At 42.3% G+C, this 19594-nt stretch overlaps 1 protein-coding gene and 1 long non-coding RNA gene across 4 annotated transcripts in view; one reads left to right on the top strand and one right to left on the bottom strand.

The window, feature by feature from the left end:
* LOC124795366 overlaps positions 1-10942 on the top strand; it is a 140599-nt gene extending 129657 nt beyond the window's left edge. The window contains exon 4 of the long non-coding RNA XR_007016683.1: positions 10855-10942. This is a non-coding gene — a long non-coding RNA (uncharacterized LOC124795366). The remainder of the gene's footprint in view (positions 1-10854) is intronic.
* LOC124795365 (very low-density lipoprotein receptor-like) overlaps positions 1-19594 on the bottom strand; it is a 612937-nt gene that overhangs the window by 197554 nt on the left and 395789 nt on the right. The gene's annotated exons all lie outside the window — the stretch shown is intronic.

Genomic DNA, 19594 nt, shown 5'->3' with positions numbered 1-19594 from the left:
TATGTGACTGCTTTCGCAAGCACCTGTATTCTCTGTCCGTTCTTCTTTAAAGAGAATACACCCAGAGGACCTATCAGTCGTACCGTGACGCCTGTACGTCATCAAGATCTCCTTGAACAGCATGTTCAAATGTCTCCGAGCACTATGGGACAACACCTGAAGTCATCAGTTCCCTAGAACTTGGAACTACTTAAACCTAACTAATCTGAAGGACATCACACACATCCGTGCCCGAGGCGTGGTTCCAGACTGAAGCGCCTAGAACGGCTCGGGCACAGCGGATGGCGAACAGCAGGTAATTCCACCTTTGGAAGAGCACAACTGTGTGGTAACTACTGTTTTCATGCTATATGAGGTAACAGCTCTTGTCGCTCAACCAGTGAAAGATCTGCGTAATACATCCTTCGAGGTATGTATTATCTCCACAGATTTTCCAAGTCCATGGCCTGCAGGATCACCTGCAGGGCATGTGATTGCTGGCTCTGGGATATCTAAAAGAATGCGTTTGCAAGGGCCACGTTCAGTCTCTACCTGGTCTGAAGGGCAATATACAGGAACACGTTCCTCAGATTCCAATCGAACTTCTGCGAGCAACTAACTGTTCATCACATCCATCGTTTTACGGATGCGTCTCATCGAAGTCTCCGGTGCTCATAGTGAACTAACTGTTTAAGCGGCGGTTTATAATAAAATTAACATTATACCTTTCTAACTTGTTTGAGGTTCTCTACCACGTCCTGTTCCTAATCAATTACCTATGGAAACATTTCTATAGGTCTTTCTTACTATACACCGTCAGATTTGTACCTGGTGGGCAAAATTGCAACTAATGTTTTCCCAGCGTTAATCGGTTCCACATTAACAAATTACATTATCTACGAAGTTCCGTTGCTGTAGAATAATTACAGTCCACACTGGATCTCTGTGAGCAGCTGTACTTTAATCATAACCACTTGGTACCTCTCTAAACCTTCCAAGGACTTCTGGAATCCGGCCAAGCAAAATTGCTTCTGTGCTCCGTAACAAAGATGGAGCAACAATCTATTAAACAGGTGGTAATGTTTTGGCTCATCACTATTTGCGTGTACATTCTGTCTATTTTAAATCGTGTGTTTTCTGTGTGACGCACATGTTTCCGTTTACACAATATCAATGTACTTTGTGACACGAGGAAGCCTGAAATCATTTCTTAGTTATTAAAATAGCCTAAGCAACACAATTTCATTATTAAGGTACGACATTTAATTTTAACCGAAATACACTTTCTTCGTGTCTCTCTCTCTCTCTCTCTCTCTCTCTCTCTCTCTCTCACTAAGAACATGTATTGGTTGACAGATTAAGGTTTAACATCTCATCGTCTACGATAACATTTTAGACACAGTACTAGCTCGGTTGGAAGTGAAATGGAGCAAGATAGCGTTCGTGACCTGTTCAAAGGAACTATGTCAGAATTCGCAAGTATTTGGGAAAACCATCGAAATCACGATGGCCTAACGGGGATCTTATCTTCGCTCATCTCAAATGTAAGTCCACAAAGATTCCGTATAAGATGATCATATTTTTTTAGTATGGGCTTTCGGGACGTTCCCAAACAGCAATCAAAGCCATGGAGAGACGAGAACACAGTGTGTTACGAAAATTCATGAGATTCGTTAAGGTCAATCTGTACTCTGGTACAAATATAGAGAAGTTTAGGCTTACCATGTGACGCTATGCAGGAGATTTTCGTTTCAGTTATGACGATACGAAGATAAGGACAACGGAACATTCAGTCTCCGAAAGGAGAATACCTATGACCCGGCCGGGAATCTAACGCAGTGCCCTTGGTTAATAGTCTGCCGCGCTAAACCTGCAGCTACCGAGGCGGACTACAAACCAGCTATGAATACTTCTACACTTATTGTTCGGTGTTTGAAGTTAACCGGGCAGCTAACTGCATTTGATTTCCCAGATACTTAACTGATGATTTTCTGCCTTCCTTCGCGTAGTATACGGAAGTCGTTTTTCAGCTGAGTGACTATACCGTATGAGCAACATACATATGCTGGTACAATTTTATCATCATCTTTCTAAATGAAGTTAGAGGCATTACTAAAAGCCGTTCTTCCTCGATGGGAGATAATCTTGACGAAAAATCCTTTATTCTGCGTACTTGACGTAGAAAAACAAAAAATGGTTCAAATGGCTTTGAGCACTATGGGACTTAACATCTGAGGTCATCAGTCCCCTAGAACATAGAACTATTGAAACCTAACTAACCTAAGGACAGTACACACATCCATGCCCGAGGTTCCAGACTTAAGCGCCTAGAACCGCTGGGCCGCTCCAGCTGGCGTAGAAAAACAATTTCCTGCTAAAAATAAGTTTCCGCAAGTCGTCTGAGGTTTAACCAACTAACGGTTTCCACTCAGGGACAGCTATCTCCCTTATCACTTTATCAGCTTCGTATTGTTCAGCGGTTTGGATACCTTATCCCTCTCCATTGGCGAAGATTGAGTAGTGATTTTAAAAAAAATGCTTTTATGTAATACTCCCTGTTTATGATTGGATATCACGAAATAGAACGTCTTCGTGGTAATATAAAGAAGTGTTTATTTCCATAGCTGCACTCCTGAAGTCTTAAGAATTTTTACCATGCAGCTGAATTTTCAAAATACAAGTTGCTTTCTATCATGCCAACGGACAAATACGTATGTCATTGTTACTCTGTTGACATATTTTCTTTTTACAGAAATTTTGGTTTAGCCCTTTGTAAAATTAGACCATATTTAAAAGAACTTTGAATGTTACTCCAACTTCTCCGTCAAAAGACAAAGCGTAACTCAGTTGAGAATCCAGTAAGCAGAAATTGTCAGATTCTGGCAACAGTTACGCGTTATCAGACAAAAATAGCAGCATTATTCTTGGCACTCCTTTCTCCAAGAGTTGAAAAGGTTTTGAGTGCAGACTGTGTAGGGTTATCAAATACGACCTCAGATAGAAATACTCAACTGTATATTGGATGATCTCTCTGTGAGGTCTGCTAGTCATGATCTTTGTATGAACGTCTTACATAAATACACTTCGCTCCTCCACATCTGCAACAACCTTGTTTGGAACACTCCAAGTGAAACAAAGTGTTATGGAGGTCATTGTTCTCAATTTCGTTTGAGCGGGTATCATTTGTAGTGTCATGTTGTATAACACGACTTACTCCTTGTTTACAAGTCGCCGAGAGAGAACATTGTCCAGAATGCCACAGATGGGCAGCCAAATCGCCATTGAACACAAAGTTTTCTTTTTAATTATTTCAGTGGTCTGACATTTCCTAATTCTTTGTATAATTGTTAGTCTCAATTACTACAAGTACCTGCCGTAAGCATATTGACGTTCCAAATGATCTGCGGCACACTATTCAGATTTAGCCTTTCGCTGTTACTTTCACTTCCAAATTCACCAGTTCTGTATACGTTGTTAAGCGACCCCCCCTCCCCCCGTCACTGTCCCTGTCTTTGATCAGTGTTTTCTGTACACTTCTCTGTTAAAAAAGGAGGTATGAAATAGGAAGAGATATTGCTGGACACATCACATTTGTGATACGCAAAATTATGCCTTGAAGAAGCTGGAATGGAAGCTCTAGTAACTACTTTTTCTCCAGATTTTTAGTGTAAAACACACGCTTCAGCAATCTAGAACAAATCTAAATATTTAATTGCTACAGTAAAGTCATCAGATTTTTAAGTACGTATGGTCAGACAAAGCACTACCGAATAACAGTTCTTATTTGTTAACATCGAGTAATGATTTAAGTGTCAGGAAGTCGTTTCTGAAAGTGTTTGTATGGAGTGTAGCCATGTATGGAAGGGAAACGTGGACGATGAATAGTTTAGACAAGAAGAGAATAGAAGCTTTCGAAATGTGGTGCTATAGAAGAATATTGAAGATTAGATGGGTAGATCACGTAACTAATGAGGAGGTATTGAATAGAATTGGAGAGAAGAGAAATTTGTGGCACAACTTCACTAGAAGAAGGGCTCGGTTGGTAGGGCGTATTCTGAGGCATCAAGTGATCACCAGTTTAGTATTGGAGGGCAGCGTGGAGGGTAAAAATCGTAGAGGGAGACCAAGAGATGAATACACTAAACAGGTTCAGAAGGATGTAGGTTGCAGTAGGTACTGGGAGATAAAGAAGCTTTCACAGGATAGAGTAGCATGGAGAGCTGCATCAAACCAGTCTCTGGACTGAAGACCACAACAAGAATAACAACATGGTGGAACTAAATAAATGTGAAACTTCCGGAGATGGGTATGACAATATCTGAAACTGGTTAATAAGGCAAATTTCGAAGCCTAAATAGTGGAAAATATTTCGAAGAGCGGTGGGGTGACGGAATTATGTATTTGGTGGAAATGCATTCTTTATTTTTTACCATAAGTGCAATTACGTTCGACCTTAATCGTTAGTTTCTTTGCAATACGACAAATGTTAAGAAGTAACAAAGCTGCATTACAAAATATGTACCTGTACAAGACAGCTCCTGTTTACGACGGATAACGCAGCACTTTATAATCCTACTGTGTTGACCACTAGATTTGTAGGCTTTTAGTTGAATATTTGAAGATAAAATAATAATTTGTTTAGCATCAGCCAGAAGTGTAACTTTGGTCCAGAGACAATGGTGTTTTATGCAATGATTGGGTTCACGTTCTGCATTACGACTACACAGTATTCCAAGACATTATTACGTCTGTTGCACCTCGTTTTCGGTTAAAGCCAGGCAACCGAAGTGTATATCTCGGTATCACAAATTGACTTCATGTTGATGATGATCGTGCTTAGCGCCACCAACGTATTCACAACTCAGAAGATGAACGTTTCAGGCGGGATATCCTGAAAGGCACTTTTCTCAGATTTTAAAACCATTTTCTTGAATTATACTTGCATGACGAGTCTGCTATAATCTCGTGGTTCAGTATCTTTGGGACTAGTCTGGCTATTGCACTAAATCTTTTGCAGAGAAAGGTACCTGATACTTTTATGCCTCGTTCAGCTGCCACTCGGTGCCGTACTTGACTGCAGATCAGTTGCGCCTTATCTGCGGGGCACAAAGAGAATCCAGTAGCATACGAACTGCGCGCGCACCGCTCGGAAGCAGAGGGCCCGCGCACAACGAAAGCTGCCACCAGCGTTCTCCCAGCAAGTTAGATTGACAAAGTTGGACGGCGACAGCAATTAACTCCCTAGACGCGATGTTCAGAGGGAAAGCGGAGCACAGCGTATGGTGCCTGCGTTTACACATTCTCCCTCTGTAGGCATGCCTAGCTTCTCCATACACGACGTATTACTATGAGCTTGTGTGCTTTGTTCACGACTCCGTGGGGGTTCAGGTTGTCACGGAACTGGGCTCTGAAGCACATTCAGACAACAATAATAAACTTAGCACAATTATGTAACGTTTCATTTCCTGGGCACGCCTGTGCTCATCAGGTGGCTATTGTGTTAGACAGTGTCATTATCAGGAGAAAGGTAGTGTTATTTAGCCTTGTGGTAATAAGATGGTCTTTTCCCATTCCTCCTAAGTACCTGGGTGTTAAAATTACGAACAACTTCAGTTGAAAGACCACGTAGATAATATTGTGGGGAAGGCGGGCCAAAGGTTGCGTTTCATTGGCAGGACACTTAGAAGATGCAACAAGTCCACTAAAGAGACAGTTTACACTACACTCGTTGTCTCTGTTAGATCTTGCTGGCGGGGTGTGCGGGGGATCTGTTAGAATAGTTGCTGCGTGGCGATCCTTACCAGGTGGGATTGACGGAGGACATCGAAAAGATGCAAAAAAAGGGCAGCTCGTTTTGTATTATCACGTAATAGGGGAGAGTGTGTGGCAGATATGATACGCGAGTTGGGATGGAAGTCAAAGAAAAGGCGTTTTTCGTCGCGGCGAGATCTATTTACGAAATTTCAGTCACCAACTTTCTCTTCCGAATGCGAAAATATTTTGTTGAGCCCAACCTACATAGGTAGGAATGATCATCAAAATAAAATAAGAGAAATCAGAGCTCGAACAGAAAGGTTTAGGTGTTCGTTTTTCCCGCGCGCTGTTCGGGAGTGGAATGGTAGAGAGATAGTATGATTGTGGTTAGATGAACCCTCTGCCAACCACTTAAATGTGAATTGCAGAGTAGTCATGTAGATGTAGATGAAATGAGTTGTAACCACAGCCTGTGTGGTTGGCTTAAAGCTTTGTGACATTTCGCTGATGCTCGATAGTTTCAAATACCTGTTGAGAGAAACACTCTTTTGTACGTCTTCAGCCTTTTGATTGAACTGATGCTGCACGTCACGTATTCCTCTCCAGTGCCACCGTTTTCATCTCAGAGTAGTACTTCCAACGTACGTCCTCAATTATTTGCTGGTTGTATTCCAATCTCCACTCTTCTCTCCAGTTTTTACCTTCTGCAGCTCCTTCTCGTACCATGAAAGTAATTACCTATATCTTAACAGGTGTTCTATCATCCTGTCCCTCATTCTTTTCAATGTTTCCCATATATTCCTTTCCTTGCCGATTCTGGAAAGAACCTATTTCCTTATCGGTCCACCTTATTTTCAGCACTCGCCTGTAGCACCACATCTCAAATGCTTCAATTTTCTTCTGTTCTAGTTTTCCCACAGTCGCATGTTTCACTAGCATACAGTGCTGCGATCCAAACGCACATTTCCAGAAATTTTTCCTCAAATTAAGGCCTATGTTTAATTCTAGTAGACATCTTTAGGCTTGGAATTCCCTTTCTACCAGTACTAATCTGCTTTTTATCTCCTCATTGCACCGTCCACCATCTGCTATATTGGTGTTGAGGTAGAAAAATTCCTTAATTTCGTCTACTTCGTGATCTCCAACTTTGATGTTAAGTTTCTCGCTGTTCTCATTTCTCCTAGCTCTCATTACGTCCTTCTACTGTAATTCTTCACTTTCTCTGAGGACAGCAATGTCTTCAGCTAATCTTCTTATTGACATTCTTTCACCTTGAATTTTAACCCCACTCTTGAATCTTTCTTTTATTACCGTCGTTGCTTCTTCGATGTGTAGATTGAATTGTGCAAACGAAAGACCGCGTCCCAGTCTTTATACCTTTTCTAATCCGATCACTTCGTTCTTGGCTTTCCGCTCTCATTGTTTCCTCTTGGTTGTTGTACATATTGAATACTGTCTTTTCCTATAGCTTATCCCTATTTTTCTCAGAATTTCGAATGTGTTTCACCTTTTACATGGTCGAACGGTTTTTCTAGGTCCATGAATCCTTTGAAAGTGTTTTGACACACTGGTGCCTTTACCTTTCGTAAAGCCAGACTGATCGTCCTCTAACAGATCCTCAATTTTCTTTTCCATTCTTCTGTATATTATTTTTGTCGGCAATTTGGATTCATAAACTGTTAAGCTGATTGTGCGGTATTGTCGCACACTTGTCCGCTCTATATATGCCTTCGGAATTGTGTGGATGACGTTTTTCCGAAAATCTGATGGTATACCATTAGTCTACTACATACACACACCAACGCGAGTAGTATCCTGAAGGAAAGAAAGTATATTTTTTGATCTACAGTCGCACTTTTATTTTGCCTACTGACTACTGATTTCGATACTAAGTACCATAATCAAGCCGTCACACGACGAAAAGAAATCACAGCCTATAGTCAAAATAATTTTTAAGACACGTTTACAAAATATGTTTTCTCTATGATAGCAAACGCGCGGTACAGGAATACAACTTTGAAATTCTGAAATTATCTCTGAGTAATCACGAAAATATTAAGGAGGGACAATTTGAACCAGACAAACGACCAATGGCTGTAGGGCTGAGGAAACTGAACTCTAACGTAAAGCAATGAAAAGTAAGGTTTGTGGTTATGATTTCCTTAGGGCAACTCATGCGAAGCTGGGACAAGTCGTTAGCTGAATATAAATTTGTATGTTAGGAAATCTTTCTTGAAAACATTTGTCTGGAGTACAGGTTTGTATGAAAGTTCAGACAAGAGGAGCACGGGCTATTTTAAAATGTGGTATTACATGATACTGAAACTGAGATAGGTAGATTGGATAACTAATGAGATGGTACTGAATCAAATTAGGAAAAACCGTAGCACAACTTAGCTAAAATAAGGGATCAGTTGGTAGGACTCGTCATGAGGTATCAAGGAATTGTTAATTTCTAATGGAGGGTAGTATAGGGGGGTAAATTTGTAGAGGGAAGGCTAGGTTGGCTGGTTGATTTGGGGGAAGGGGACCAAATAGCTAGGTCATCGGTCCCGTCGGCTTAGTAAGGGTGGGGAAGTAAATCGGCCGTACCCATTCAAAGGAACCACCCCGGCATTTGCCTGGAGCGATTTAGGGAAATCACGGAAAAAATAGATCAGGATGGCCGGACGCGGGTTTGAACCGTCGTCCTATCGAATGCGAGTCCAGTGCGCTAACCACTGCGCCACCTCGCTGGGTGAGGGAAGGCTAGGCATGGATATAATAAGCAGACTCCAACGAAATCGGTTGTTATGGCTATCGCATTTTTTGATCGTAAGTATTGGTATTACTGTGCGAAAAGGAGAGAAACTTTATTAAGAGTAATATTAAGGCAACGCACAACATGTGGTGTCAGGCGGACATCAGGAAGTGGTCAGTGCTCCATATGAAGTCAGACTTGTTGACAGCCTGCTAAGGAACCAGTGGTGGTGTAACGGGTATGTGAGGATAACAGGATCGGCCACCAAGGTGACTAGCAGATGGTGGCATGCAGACAAAGTTCGAGAACCTTCAAGAATGTTCCAAAAGAGTCAAGCGAAACATCTCTATGGGTGAAACTCGCACAAAAGTATCCAAAAAACCGGTATATAAACTGCCAGTGCCCACGGCAAGTCAGTCAAGTACCATGATCTTGGAGTAGTGATTACCAGGAAGCAGGTAGGAGCAATACAATAGCCGATTCGTCGGGAGAAGTCACTATAGAATGACATTTCGATGCTGATGCGGTAAAAATTACGATAATTCTGTACAGAATCGAGGGAGGACAGCTGAGTTTCTCCCTATTAAAGAAGAACAAGTGCAGAGTTTGTCTCTTGCAGAGGTAACGAGTAGTAGCTGCTATTTTCTGAGTGTCAGAAGGTAAGGAGGAAAAAGCATTGTCTCGCACTTGTCAGCCATTGTGATTAAGTATGTGAATGTGTAGTGCCAGAACGAGTTGCCAGCAGAGGGCGGGACTGATAACGAAAGGCAGAATTTAGGAACTTTTGAGTGTTGTTGGATGTGTCTAACACATGGAGCAATAGGGTGAACTCATTGATTTGCAAAGATATGAAGCCATTTTAGATACCTCAACGATAAAAGGCTGAGCTATTGGGAAATAAATTGTTCCAAAATTGAATCCATAAGTGTGTGTACCGTTACCCACTTCCTACGAAGCCAAATATCTCTCCTCGCCGTTCCAAAATCACCTGTGCCGAACAACCTAGGAGACGATGTCCTCCTCGATCGAACCAATCTTCAACCTGAAGAAGAAGACGAAAACGACGTATTCGTCGTCGGGATGGGAAAAACCGACTGGCTGAAACCGATACCAGATTTCAGTTCCGAATAAAAGATATTTTTCGTTATTTGTTTGGTCACGGTTATAACAGGTGTTTAATATTTTGCTGACAAACGGGTAAAGGACCGAAATATCAATTAGCCATAACAGCAGTGGTTAAGTTTCTGCTTTTTAAATAAAACTTTATAAAAAACTTATCACCTTTCGAGAAAAGCAGCGAATGGTGGACGGACTAAGTTTCCTTTCATTTGTCTATTTCATTTTATATTTAGGGTCTATGTATCTTGAAACTGAGGGAGTCAAAATTTTTCTATCTTCGTTGGATTTCTACATATATTACAGGGAAAAATATGAATAAAAACGTGAAAATAGGTTATTTCTGAAACAAGTTATTTCGAGCGGTTTTGATAGATTAAATGGCGTTGAAAAACCAGATATAATCTTAAGCTCGTTGTTTCAGAGACAACCTCATCCCTGTGACGACGGCGACGAAGCGCGAATTGTGATTATTGCTGAAGAACACTGAAAAGAGAGAACGGCCTGTTTTGTAACCATGGTAATGCACTGGAGATGCAATTAATGCTGCAGTGGGCAGACAGAAGTACTTGTGTAACGTTGTATCAATGTATGAGGTTACGTGGTTGGAATGATATTTGGCCACGGCTGCGACCTCTCGGCCGGAGCCGGTGTTGGTTGAGCTTCGACGTGGCGAGTACAATTAAAACAACGAAACTCCTCCAGTGGGGGGTCCCCGAACCGCGGCCCGTATAAACACAGGTAATTCAGCGCGCGCTGGAGGACCGCCGGGCCTCGTTTGGAGCCGACAAATTGCCGTCGCAGGCAGAGTGAAAGCCGTCTGGCGCAGCGCGGGGGGGGGGGGGGGGACAATGTGTCGGAACGCAATTAAACCGAGGCCAACCAAGTACACCGTCCCAGGGCATACAGATGTCGCTCGTAAAGCTATTACGAACAAGGAACAGTCCTACTTTGCTCTCCTGTACATCCCGTCTTCACGGGCTATTATTTTACAACGCTTAAGGGCGCAAGTCTTAATCTCCGATGTTCTAAGATCATCTGAAGCAGCTTTTCTGCGATGGGATTTTACCATGATAGTAGATAAGCTTCAGTCTGCTCTGTGCAGTAATGTGTTAAGAGTAGCTTTCATGAAACCCAGCACACAAGAAGACCACTTCGGAAGTAGTCAAAGGGTTCACTGGAAAAGTCACAGAGTTCTTCAGACGCAAAGAAGCTGATCTGATAATTTCACATGTGGATTCATCATGCTACTTTTCTCTGTTTAGAATCGCCGAAATCAAGAAACCTCATACAATAGGAGATGATCACATCGTGCCTTGCTCACTAGACGCAGCGAATCCAGTTCCACGAGAGTAAAATGTGAAAAACGTAGACAAGGTGTCTATTTCTACCAATACAATCAAAAGACGTATCGAGGACATGAGCTTTGCTGCTTTGAAAACGCTGCTCAACGAAGTAAGTTCAAGTTATTTCTTTGCACTGCAGTTACATGAGTCGACTGACATTGCATCTTGTTCCCAGCTGTTTGCCTATGTTCGATTTATAATAGATGACGGCCTTTTCTTTGAATTCACTGGACACTTCAACGTGGCGAAGACGTTTTCCGATCAATGAAGAATTTTGCTGAGGAAAAATGAGATGCAGTGGTCGAATGTGGTAAGTGTATGTACATATGGAGCACCCTCCATGTTGGACATACGCTCAGGATTTCACACATTGGTGAAAGAAGGTGCTCCAAATCCAACGATAATGCTTTAGTAGTGAATATACTCAAACTGAGACAGTTTAGACTGTAAATCACATCCGAGGCAGTGCAACAGGTACAAGAGTTATCGAAGATTTGTGTAAATAGATTGGAGCAAAATTTGATGTGCTCTTGTTCTACACGGGAGTTCGATGATTACCAAGTGGTAACGCTTTGCATAGAGTGCTCGAGCTTCGATAAGAATCTGTCTTGTTTCCTGGAAGCCCAAGACGGAAAGGGAGAAACACTTCCACTTCAGTTTAACAGATAATTTATTTATTTACAGCGTAGCATATCTTGCAGATTTCCTTGTGGGAAAATTTGTTGAATATATTTACAGCGTAAGATGAAGTTGCAATTTTTCTTCGCGAACCGGAGATTTACCAACGCAGGGCTGACGTTCAAGGCATTTCGATGTTCTCAGAATTGATAGTGATGCTAGACGTCAATAGAGGAAAATCTTGTCTCACCACACAAGTCAGAACATACCATCATCAATAAATTTAGTGTCTTGTTACATTTTCCTCAACTGGAAAACAGACAAGCAAATAGTGCCTTCTAGGTTTTAACACAGGTTTCCTTGAACGAAGGAATATATTTTCAGATTTTAAAGTTCAAGCTAAAACAGAATTTGTTGATCTGAGTGAAGACGACGCACTGAAATTAGATTTCTCTAATACGGACCTGGCAGCATTAAAGGAAGGTGACGAATATCCTTTATTATCAGAAAAAGGATTAAAATACTTACTCCATTCTCCTCAACTTACAGGCATGATAGTGGATTTGCTACTATAGTGGTTAGGTGCGACGTCATACAGATAAGTGGGCTAATACTGTAAGTGACTATTTTGTAATAACTGAAGACGCTTTAATTCGTTAAGTTTGTTTCCTCCTCCTCCATCCTGGTACTTCACTTGGTATTGCCAGGCGTTGCATCTACAATTTTTTTTAGGCACGATCGGTAATCCCACCAATCGTTAAAAAAATTTCCTTCTTAAATCTAAGTAAAAGCGTCTACACGCAATGTTTTTCCACTTCGAACAGAAAATCCTTTATCTTTAAAGGGGCCCTGTCGACAAAGGAAAAGCCGACTTTCGCTTTAAGCGAACGTGCGTCCGCAAATCTGCGAACGAAGTGAAGCGAAAAGAGAGGCGGAACTTTTTTTTCAGAAATTCTCAGCGGGAGAAAGGAGAAAAGCAGGCATTAAGCGGATTAGGGCAACGCGCGAAACCGGCACTCTACAGCAGTGGGAACACGGGATACGTCACGCACAGCATTAAACACGCGGCCCCGCGAGCGTCACGGCGGTCGGCAGTTGCGTGCCGACGAATCCGGAGCAGCAGTGGCAACTTATGCGCGGGCACACGCCACTCAGCTCAGGCGGTCATTACTTTTTCATCGTCGGGGCAAGCATTCTTTCGAGTTTTCCCCGTCGCCGCCATTTCGTCGCCGGATACGTAGATGTGCTGGCAGTCACCAACATCGCGAGGATTTCGTGTTGCGAGGACCACTCAGGTTGGCAGCTTACAGTGCTGCAAGCCGCCTACACGTATGCAACCCCGCACAGCAGCTGCGTTTTGCAGGAGTGCCTGTTGCCCCGCTCGTAGGCGTTCTAGGCAAGCGGCAGGTGGTAAATTGGACTGCATCAGATCTGTTTGGTACTCTGAATGATAAAGGGATCTTGCGGACTGGCTTTCTTCGATTTTCTCCGAACTTACAACACCTGAAAGTCACTGCCTTGACATCAGTTTCTGAACGTTGTACGGCGCAATTCTCAGACTCGAAAAAATTGCCTTTGATGATTTGTAGACTTTGGAGCACTTTATATGCATAACGTAGAAGTCTTACAATAGCGCAGTTCCTGGTCCGAGTGGTGGTAATAGCAACACTTTTTTTACTTTTATTTGATTTCTATATTAATTTTCGTAGCGGAAGTTGGTCATCAGTTACTGAATCAATTTTTTACCAAAAACTGATTTTTTTCCATGTGAACTTACTAATTGCATAGAAACCTGAGTATCCAAAAACAGAACTTGGTACAAAAACGCGAAACATCAAATAAAAATACTTTTCTATTAATAGAGACTGAACAGTATGGTTGGTAAACATTTTTTTCATATTACGCATTACACTTTTACGCCATTACTAATCAACAAAGTAATATCAAGAATTGAATCAGCAACTTCTCAGTTATAAGAGTTTTACGCTACACACACACACACACACACACACACACACACACACAGTTTACGATGCCTCGCTAGAAAAGTTGTGTCATAATAGTGTTCCGAGATCTTGAAATATTCAACGAAATTTTTTTCGAGTTTGAGAATAGCTTCGTACGGGTTTACAAAACCGTCTGGACACCGATGTTCCAATTTTGTAAAGATGGAGGAAATCGAAGTGCCTAGTCCGTGACATGTTCAACGAGGAGATATTCTTAGGCGGTGAGAGTCTACAATACTGCTCTTCTTTCCTGTCAGAGAAATGGGTTAACAATCTAATTCGGGACTTATGGATGATGCTGACGTCTGCGTCGTTCTACAAGTCTTCGTTCGGATTTCAGCGATATGAGGATCAAGACCAATTTCCCTAACATTGTAGAACAGAGATTACAGAGATTACAGAGATTCTGAATGGTAGCGACATTTATCACCGATACTCCTGAACTTGGCTATACATAATCGTTAACATTTTTCTCAATAGAGTGTACTCAAACCAAACATTTTTCTCATTGCAGAATAGTCAGAAAGTACTACACGAAGAAAAAGGCTGTGTTCCGTCGTACTTGTTTTTTAATGATAAACAAAGCCTCCGCGACGTTTCGTTGCAGTATCACGAGTGGTGGGGGTGGGGAAAAACGATAAGTATTACCAGGACAACATTACATCTTTAGAACTCGACAACGTGGATATTTGGGACTAGGAATGAAAATTTATTTTGTTGATTTCTTAGTTTCTGGGATCGCTAGGGTGACTACTGACAGTCCAGATACCGATAAATCCAAATTAAATTCAACGCAATGGAACGAAAGTAACGCTCCAGTACTGTTTTTTAACTTTCAGTTCCTTCAAATGGTAAATAGTCAACTGGGGGCCTGGGAAGAAGGGAAAGTGAGGGGAGGAGGGATATGTGGGATTTATAATTAGGCGGTACTGTTTGATTGCTTACTTTTACCTCGGATACTACAGATAACTGATTTGTAATCTAACTAAACATTTGGATAAGTAAGTACCCGGGTGCCGATGGGTGGTTGCAAATGAAATTCTATTATTTGAAGTATTTCCTCAGTTTGCTAGTGCGTTCCTCGGGCAAAGACCACGAGAGACGCTAAAGGCGGAGGAATAACAATGCAAACATACTGAACGGAAAAAAATTATATTTTACATCCTCGCTGTTCAGTGTGGAACACGGCCCGTTATTATCTGACGTCTGAGCGCGGGATTTAAAGTTGAATATTGCAAGTTTTTTTACCAGTCCGCCATAGGTAATTACTGCCGCTGAGTATAATCGCATTAGCCGCAACGTGATTTTTAATTAGAGAAATTAATTAGCTCCAGAGCGAGAGCTACTTTGCGCTTTTGAGTGCACCGCTGGCTCTGCAGAGGCTTCTCCCGGGCGAGTCGAGGTCCTTGACTCGCATCGGGAGCTGCTAGCGGCCGCCGGAAGAGCCAGGCGCTGCGCTACCGTCGCAAGTGTTAAGCCAGACTGCGCGCGGACAATAATCCAGAATTGCGGGCACACTCAAACGGACTCACACGGGATTACCCAAACACGCAGGGAAACTTGTAGCAGTTCTTCGGTCTCTGCATCAATATTTACACACACACACACACACACACACACACACACACACACACACACACACACTCTCTCTCTCCACAGTACAGCCCATGCCGGAGGGTATTTTATACCAATGACAGCCATTTAAATGCTACTTAATTCGCGTATCAAGTGACGGAAAAATGCTTGTGCGCTTCTGTAAGCATTCAAATAAGTTAGTGAAAGTAAAGATATCATCAACTCGAATAATAGTATACTTCATAGTGCTTTACTTGGATTCATCCCAAATAAGGTGGTGTGACGTTGCCGTCCTGCTTTCTTCGAAGTTATCTACCGAGCTGGTTATAAAGGAGATACAGTTTCCCATGCAGTCTGAAGCACGATGAAACTCTGAAATACTCACGTAATCAGAGTTGAAAAAAGTTGTGAGTAACTGTTTGGCAATGAAATCCGAAACCTTTGGATCCATAGTCTGGCACTTTACCACTAAGCAGCATATGCATTCGTAATAATTTCTGTGGTCTTATTCTCAACATCTCTAAGAAAGACGTAGGTCTACAATGGTGGCAACTCGTTTATCATAAGAACTTCTTCAAATATTAAGTCTTCCACTTTACTCGACAAGACTTCGTGAGAACGTCATTTCTCCCCCCCCCCCCCCTCCATTTAAGTATCCCGAACGCCCCTCTTTACACCTTTATCTGTACTATGGTGATGTGTTACCATCCTAGCAGCATGTATCGCAATCAATTAATGTTTCCATGTTTGTTTCACCAGTAGTCTGGACACTGCAATTTCCATTACAAATGCAGTTTCCATTACACTTCCAACAAATTTCTTCCGTTCGCCTTTCCTGCTGTATACAGACTCTTAAAACTCGACGCAAAGTTTCAGGAATGGATTCCTCACATAAGAAGAAAAAGTCTAGTAAACGTGTGCACTAAAATGCATACATTAGGAACTATGAGCACATGTTCTTCGCTACTGCAATGCTCAGAGCTCTTTAAGTAAGCATTTTGGAACCTATTTTCAATAGATTGAATTTTTTCTTCTTGTTGTATGAGGAATCAATCCCTGAAGCTTTGCCGTCCAGTTTTAAAAACCCTGTGTTTATTATTTTCTTTCTGTTTCATCAGAATTTTTCATCTTACCCTAAAAATTTGAATCTGACAAACTCCAGCTGTCAACCACTAACATTTTATATTTATTGAGAATATTAGAGAATCTTTTGCTTTCTTGTGAAACGTTTTATGTTATGTTCTAATAACCAGCAGAAAAGAAACCATGCTCTGTTTTGCACTGAATAAAGTGTGCTCGAAACTGATCATTCGTTGTGTACTTGGTGATAGAATTTCGAAATGAACAGAACTTTCCTACCGGGAAACGAAGAGACTCGAAGGATTGGAGTTGTGATTCAGCGAAGGATATAGACAGTTACGAGAACTTTATAAGGTAAGACCTAATGTAGACCTCAGCTGAATCTGCGAGAAAAGGAACCTCCTTGGTACTGCAGGAGCTACAGGGGATAAAAACTGTAGGGGAAGACAGGGACTGGGATAATCCAACAAATAGTGGACTTTTAAGTGCAACAGCTACTTCGAGATGGAGAACTGCGCACCGGATAATAAGTTGTGGCGGGCAGCAGCAAACCAGGGACAAGACTGACGCAAACAGTGCTCTGAACACGCCTTTCAGACCTTTATGTATACCAAACATTTGCACTTCAAATATTCACCACCCGAGCCTCCTACATAGCATCAACTGTAAAGAACTAAACAACTTTTAGACAAACGAAATAATTTCAAATGAAACGAAGATTTCAACTTATATCAGATCTAGTTCGAAGAATAAGCATTTATTTACTCCGAAAGCAAGAGATTATATGAACAGTTTATAAGAAATAATACTATTGTAAGAAGCAGTACGTATACGCAACTCTGGTAGTGACGTTTCGGTGAAACAATATTATATACTTATAAAGGCTAGGCGCCGTCGGTGCAGTCACTCTTCTATTTGTGCTGTCCTCTTCATTTTTTGATAATAGATATATTCTGATATCTCCAATGGTTAATATTTCTAGAGTCACTTTTCTGTTCCCATGTGATCCCTTCCCCTTATTAAAACTTGTCTAAACATTAAAATTCAGTAGTGCTTGTTTCCTCTTCTGAGTATTTCTCCATTGATTCCTTTCAAATCATCATTAGACTTACTGTCTGTCAATCTGTCCCTCTTTAGCCTATTCCGTAGCCACCTGTCCACCGTTTCTGAATTCCTTTTGCCTGTCTTTCCGGGCGCACAAAAGGTTCGGCTAGGTCAGGATGCAGACAACCCCTCTGCTGGCACCTGTTCCTTGAAAATTATTCTAAGGATCCTGCGAGTGTTTACTCGTTCACATTTCTTTCCGGGCGTCACCATTTTCACGAATGACTGGTTAATAGCTGACACAGGACATTTATTGACTTGTGCAGCGATCCGCCACCACTGTGAGGGCAAGAGAAAGGCGGTGCGAACAGACGAAAGAAAACACCCATATCCTATAAAAACCTCCGGCACGAAGCCGCAAGAGTTAAGCAAACGATGTCTATATAAGAAACAATCAGACAAATCCGACATTGCCCGGAAATTTTCTACTAGAAACGAAAAGAAAAGAATTGTATTTGTAGTGTAATATCCAGAACAGTTCCTGCAGTCGGCGCGCAGCTGCTTCACGTATCTAAAACGTGATTTTGTAGAAGTCTCTTCGACGACGCCCCTTCTTTGCTCTATAGATGGCGACTGTTTTCGCCAGCAGCCGTTTGTGCTTCGCAATTTAAAGCTGTTGAAAGCCCTGACAGGTGTGAGTGATTACTCTAACTGGACTGTAGGAGTGTCTTAGTGGTAAAGAATGAAAGCATTGAAACTTAATGCATGATGCGGCATTTTTTTTCACGCATCTCAGTATTTATGACGTCATGTCTCCTGAATTGTGTGCTACCATGATATACTTTTGTAGATGCATTTAACCGCATTTGTGGATACCGTCTGCGAAATTTATTGTGAACTTAGTTAGTAGCACAGAAGTAATAAATTTGAACGTCATGTATGATGCGGCAGTTAGTCACGCATTTCATTGTTTATGAAATGATATCTCCTGAACTATGGTAGATAGGTCTTATCCCGACAGGGGTTGTTACCAGACCCCTCCCCCCCCTACACACACACACATACACACACACACACACACACACACACACACACACACACACACACACACACACGCACACACACGCACACACGCACACACGCACGCACGCACATGCACACTTTTCCTCATGGTAGAGTTTAGCTGACTCGTAAATTTTCATTTCGAAAGTTTGACAGCCATTAAAATCGTACGCGCTTACTCATGTTGGTACTACGGGATGAAAACAATGCACGTTACACGTACAGATATGACTCGCTAAAGGGGGAAACGCTGCATTTGCAGGAGGTAACGCGGTTAAATTTTAAACGAAGATCAAGGTGCGCTTCAAATATGCAGCCTTCTGCAGGCTTTTTGAAGCTCTTTCGGCGGCTCTCTACTCGAAGCAGAGAGGAGTGCAGGCAGTCGAGAAGGGAAGGCGAGGGGGAAGAAGAGCTCTGGCCGAGCAGCGAAACAAACTTGTTACCAGGCCGGCGAACTTGAGGGAAGGAGCGGCCGAGGATCAACTCTGCTGCTGCACTGCGAACAAGTGGACATCCACTGCTGCCTCGCCTCAGCTTACCCACGTAAAGAGCCCGCGACCTACTGCTGCTCCACGACCCGAACCAATCAGCACGCGCCACACACACACACACACACACACACACACACACACACACACACACACACGAGAGAGAGAGGTGGATTAATCGTAGGTGGGAATCTCTGTGTGAAGAAGGGGGCGAATAAGATTTCAATGTACAGTGATCATTCCGAAACTAACACATCCTTTACGTTTCTCAGACTACGTACGTCTATATAAAGGGCCTACAATAAGTAATGCAGCACACATTCTTTCTTGGAACAATTTTGGTTAAAAAAAAATGGAATTTGTTGTGGGACGTCGTGGAATATTCTAGCTTCAGCTCCTGTACGATCAAGTTCCTGGGGTGTTGACGTGATACGCAGCCTTCAAAATAGCTTCAGTAATGGAAGTGCGTTCCAGAGCGCTGTCATTGGGATTCTTTCGGCGGAAAACCAGAGCTTCGAAGATATTCACAGGCCCTTGCAAACATCTACGCACACCTGTAAATGTACAAAAGCACGGTGAGTCGTTGGATGACACGTTTATCATCATTGCAACAAGGTCGCGCAAACCTGTCCGAAGTCTCGCGAACCGGCCGGCCGCACACTGCTGTGATTGCTGCAGTGCTGAAACGTGCGGACACACTCATTCGAGGTGATAAATAACAAATCCCTTACTGTTCTACTACTACGTCGCCATGACAACGCAAGGACTCGTGCAAGATTGAGTACC

Source organism: Schistocerca piceifrons, chromosome 4, assembly GCF_021461385.2.
Source record: "Schistocerca piceifrons isolate TAMUIC-IGC-003096 chromosome 4, iqSchPice1.1, whole genome shotgun sequence".
Lineage (NCBI taxonomy): Eukaryota > Metazoa > Arthropoda > Insecta > Orthoptera > Acrididae > Schistocerca > Schistocerca piceifrons.
This window is presented reverse-complemented; position numbering and strand designations above follow the sequence as displayed.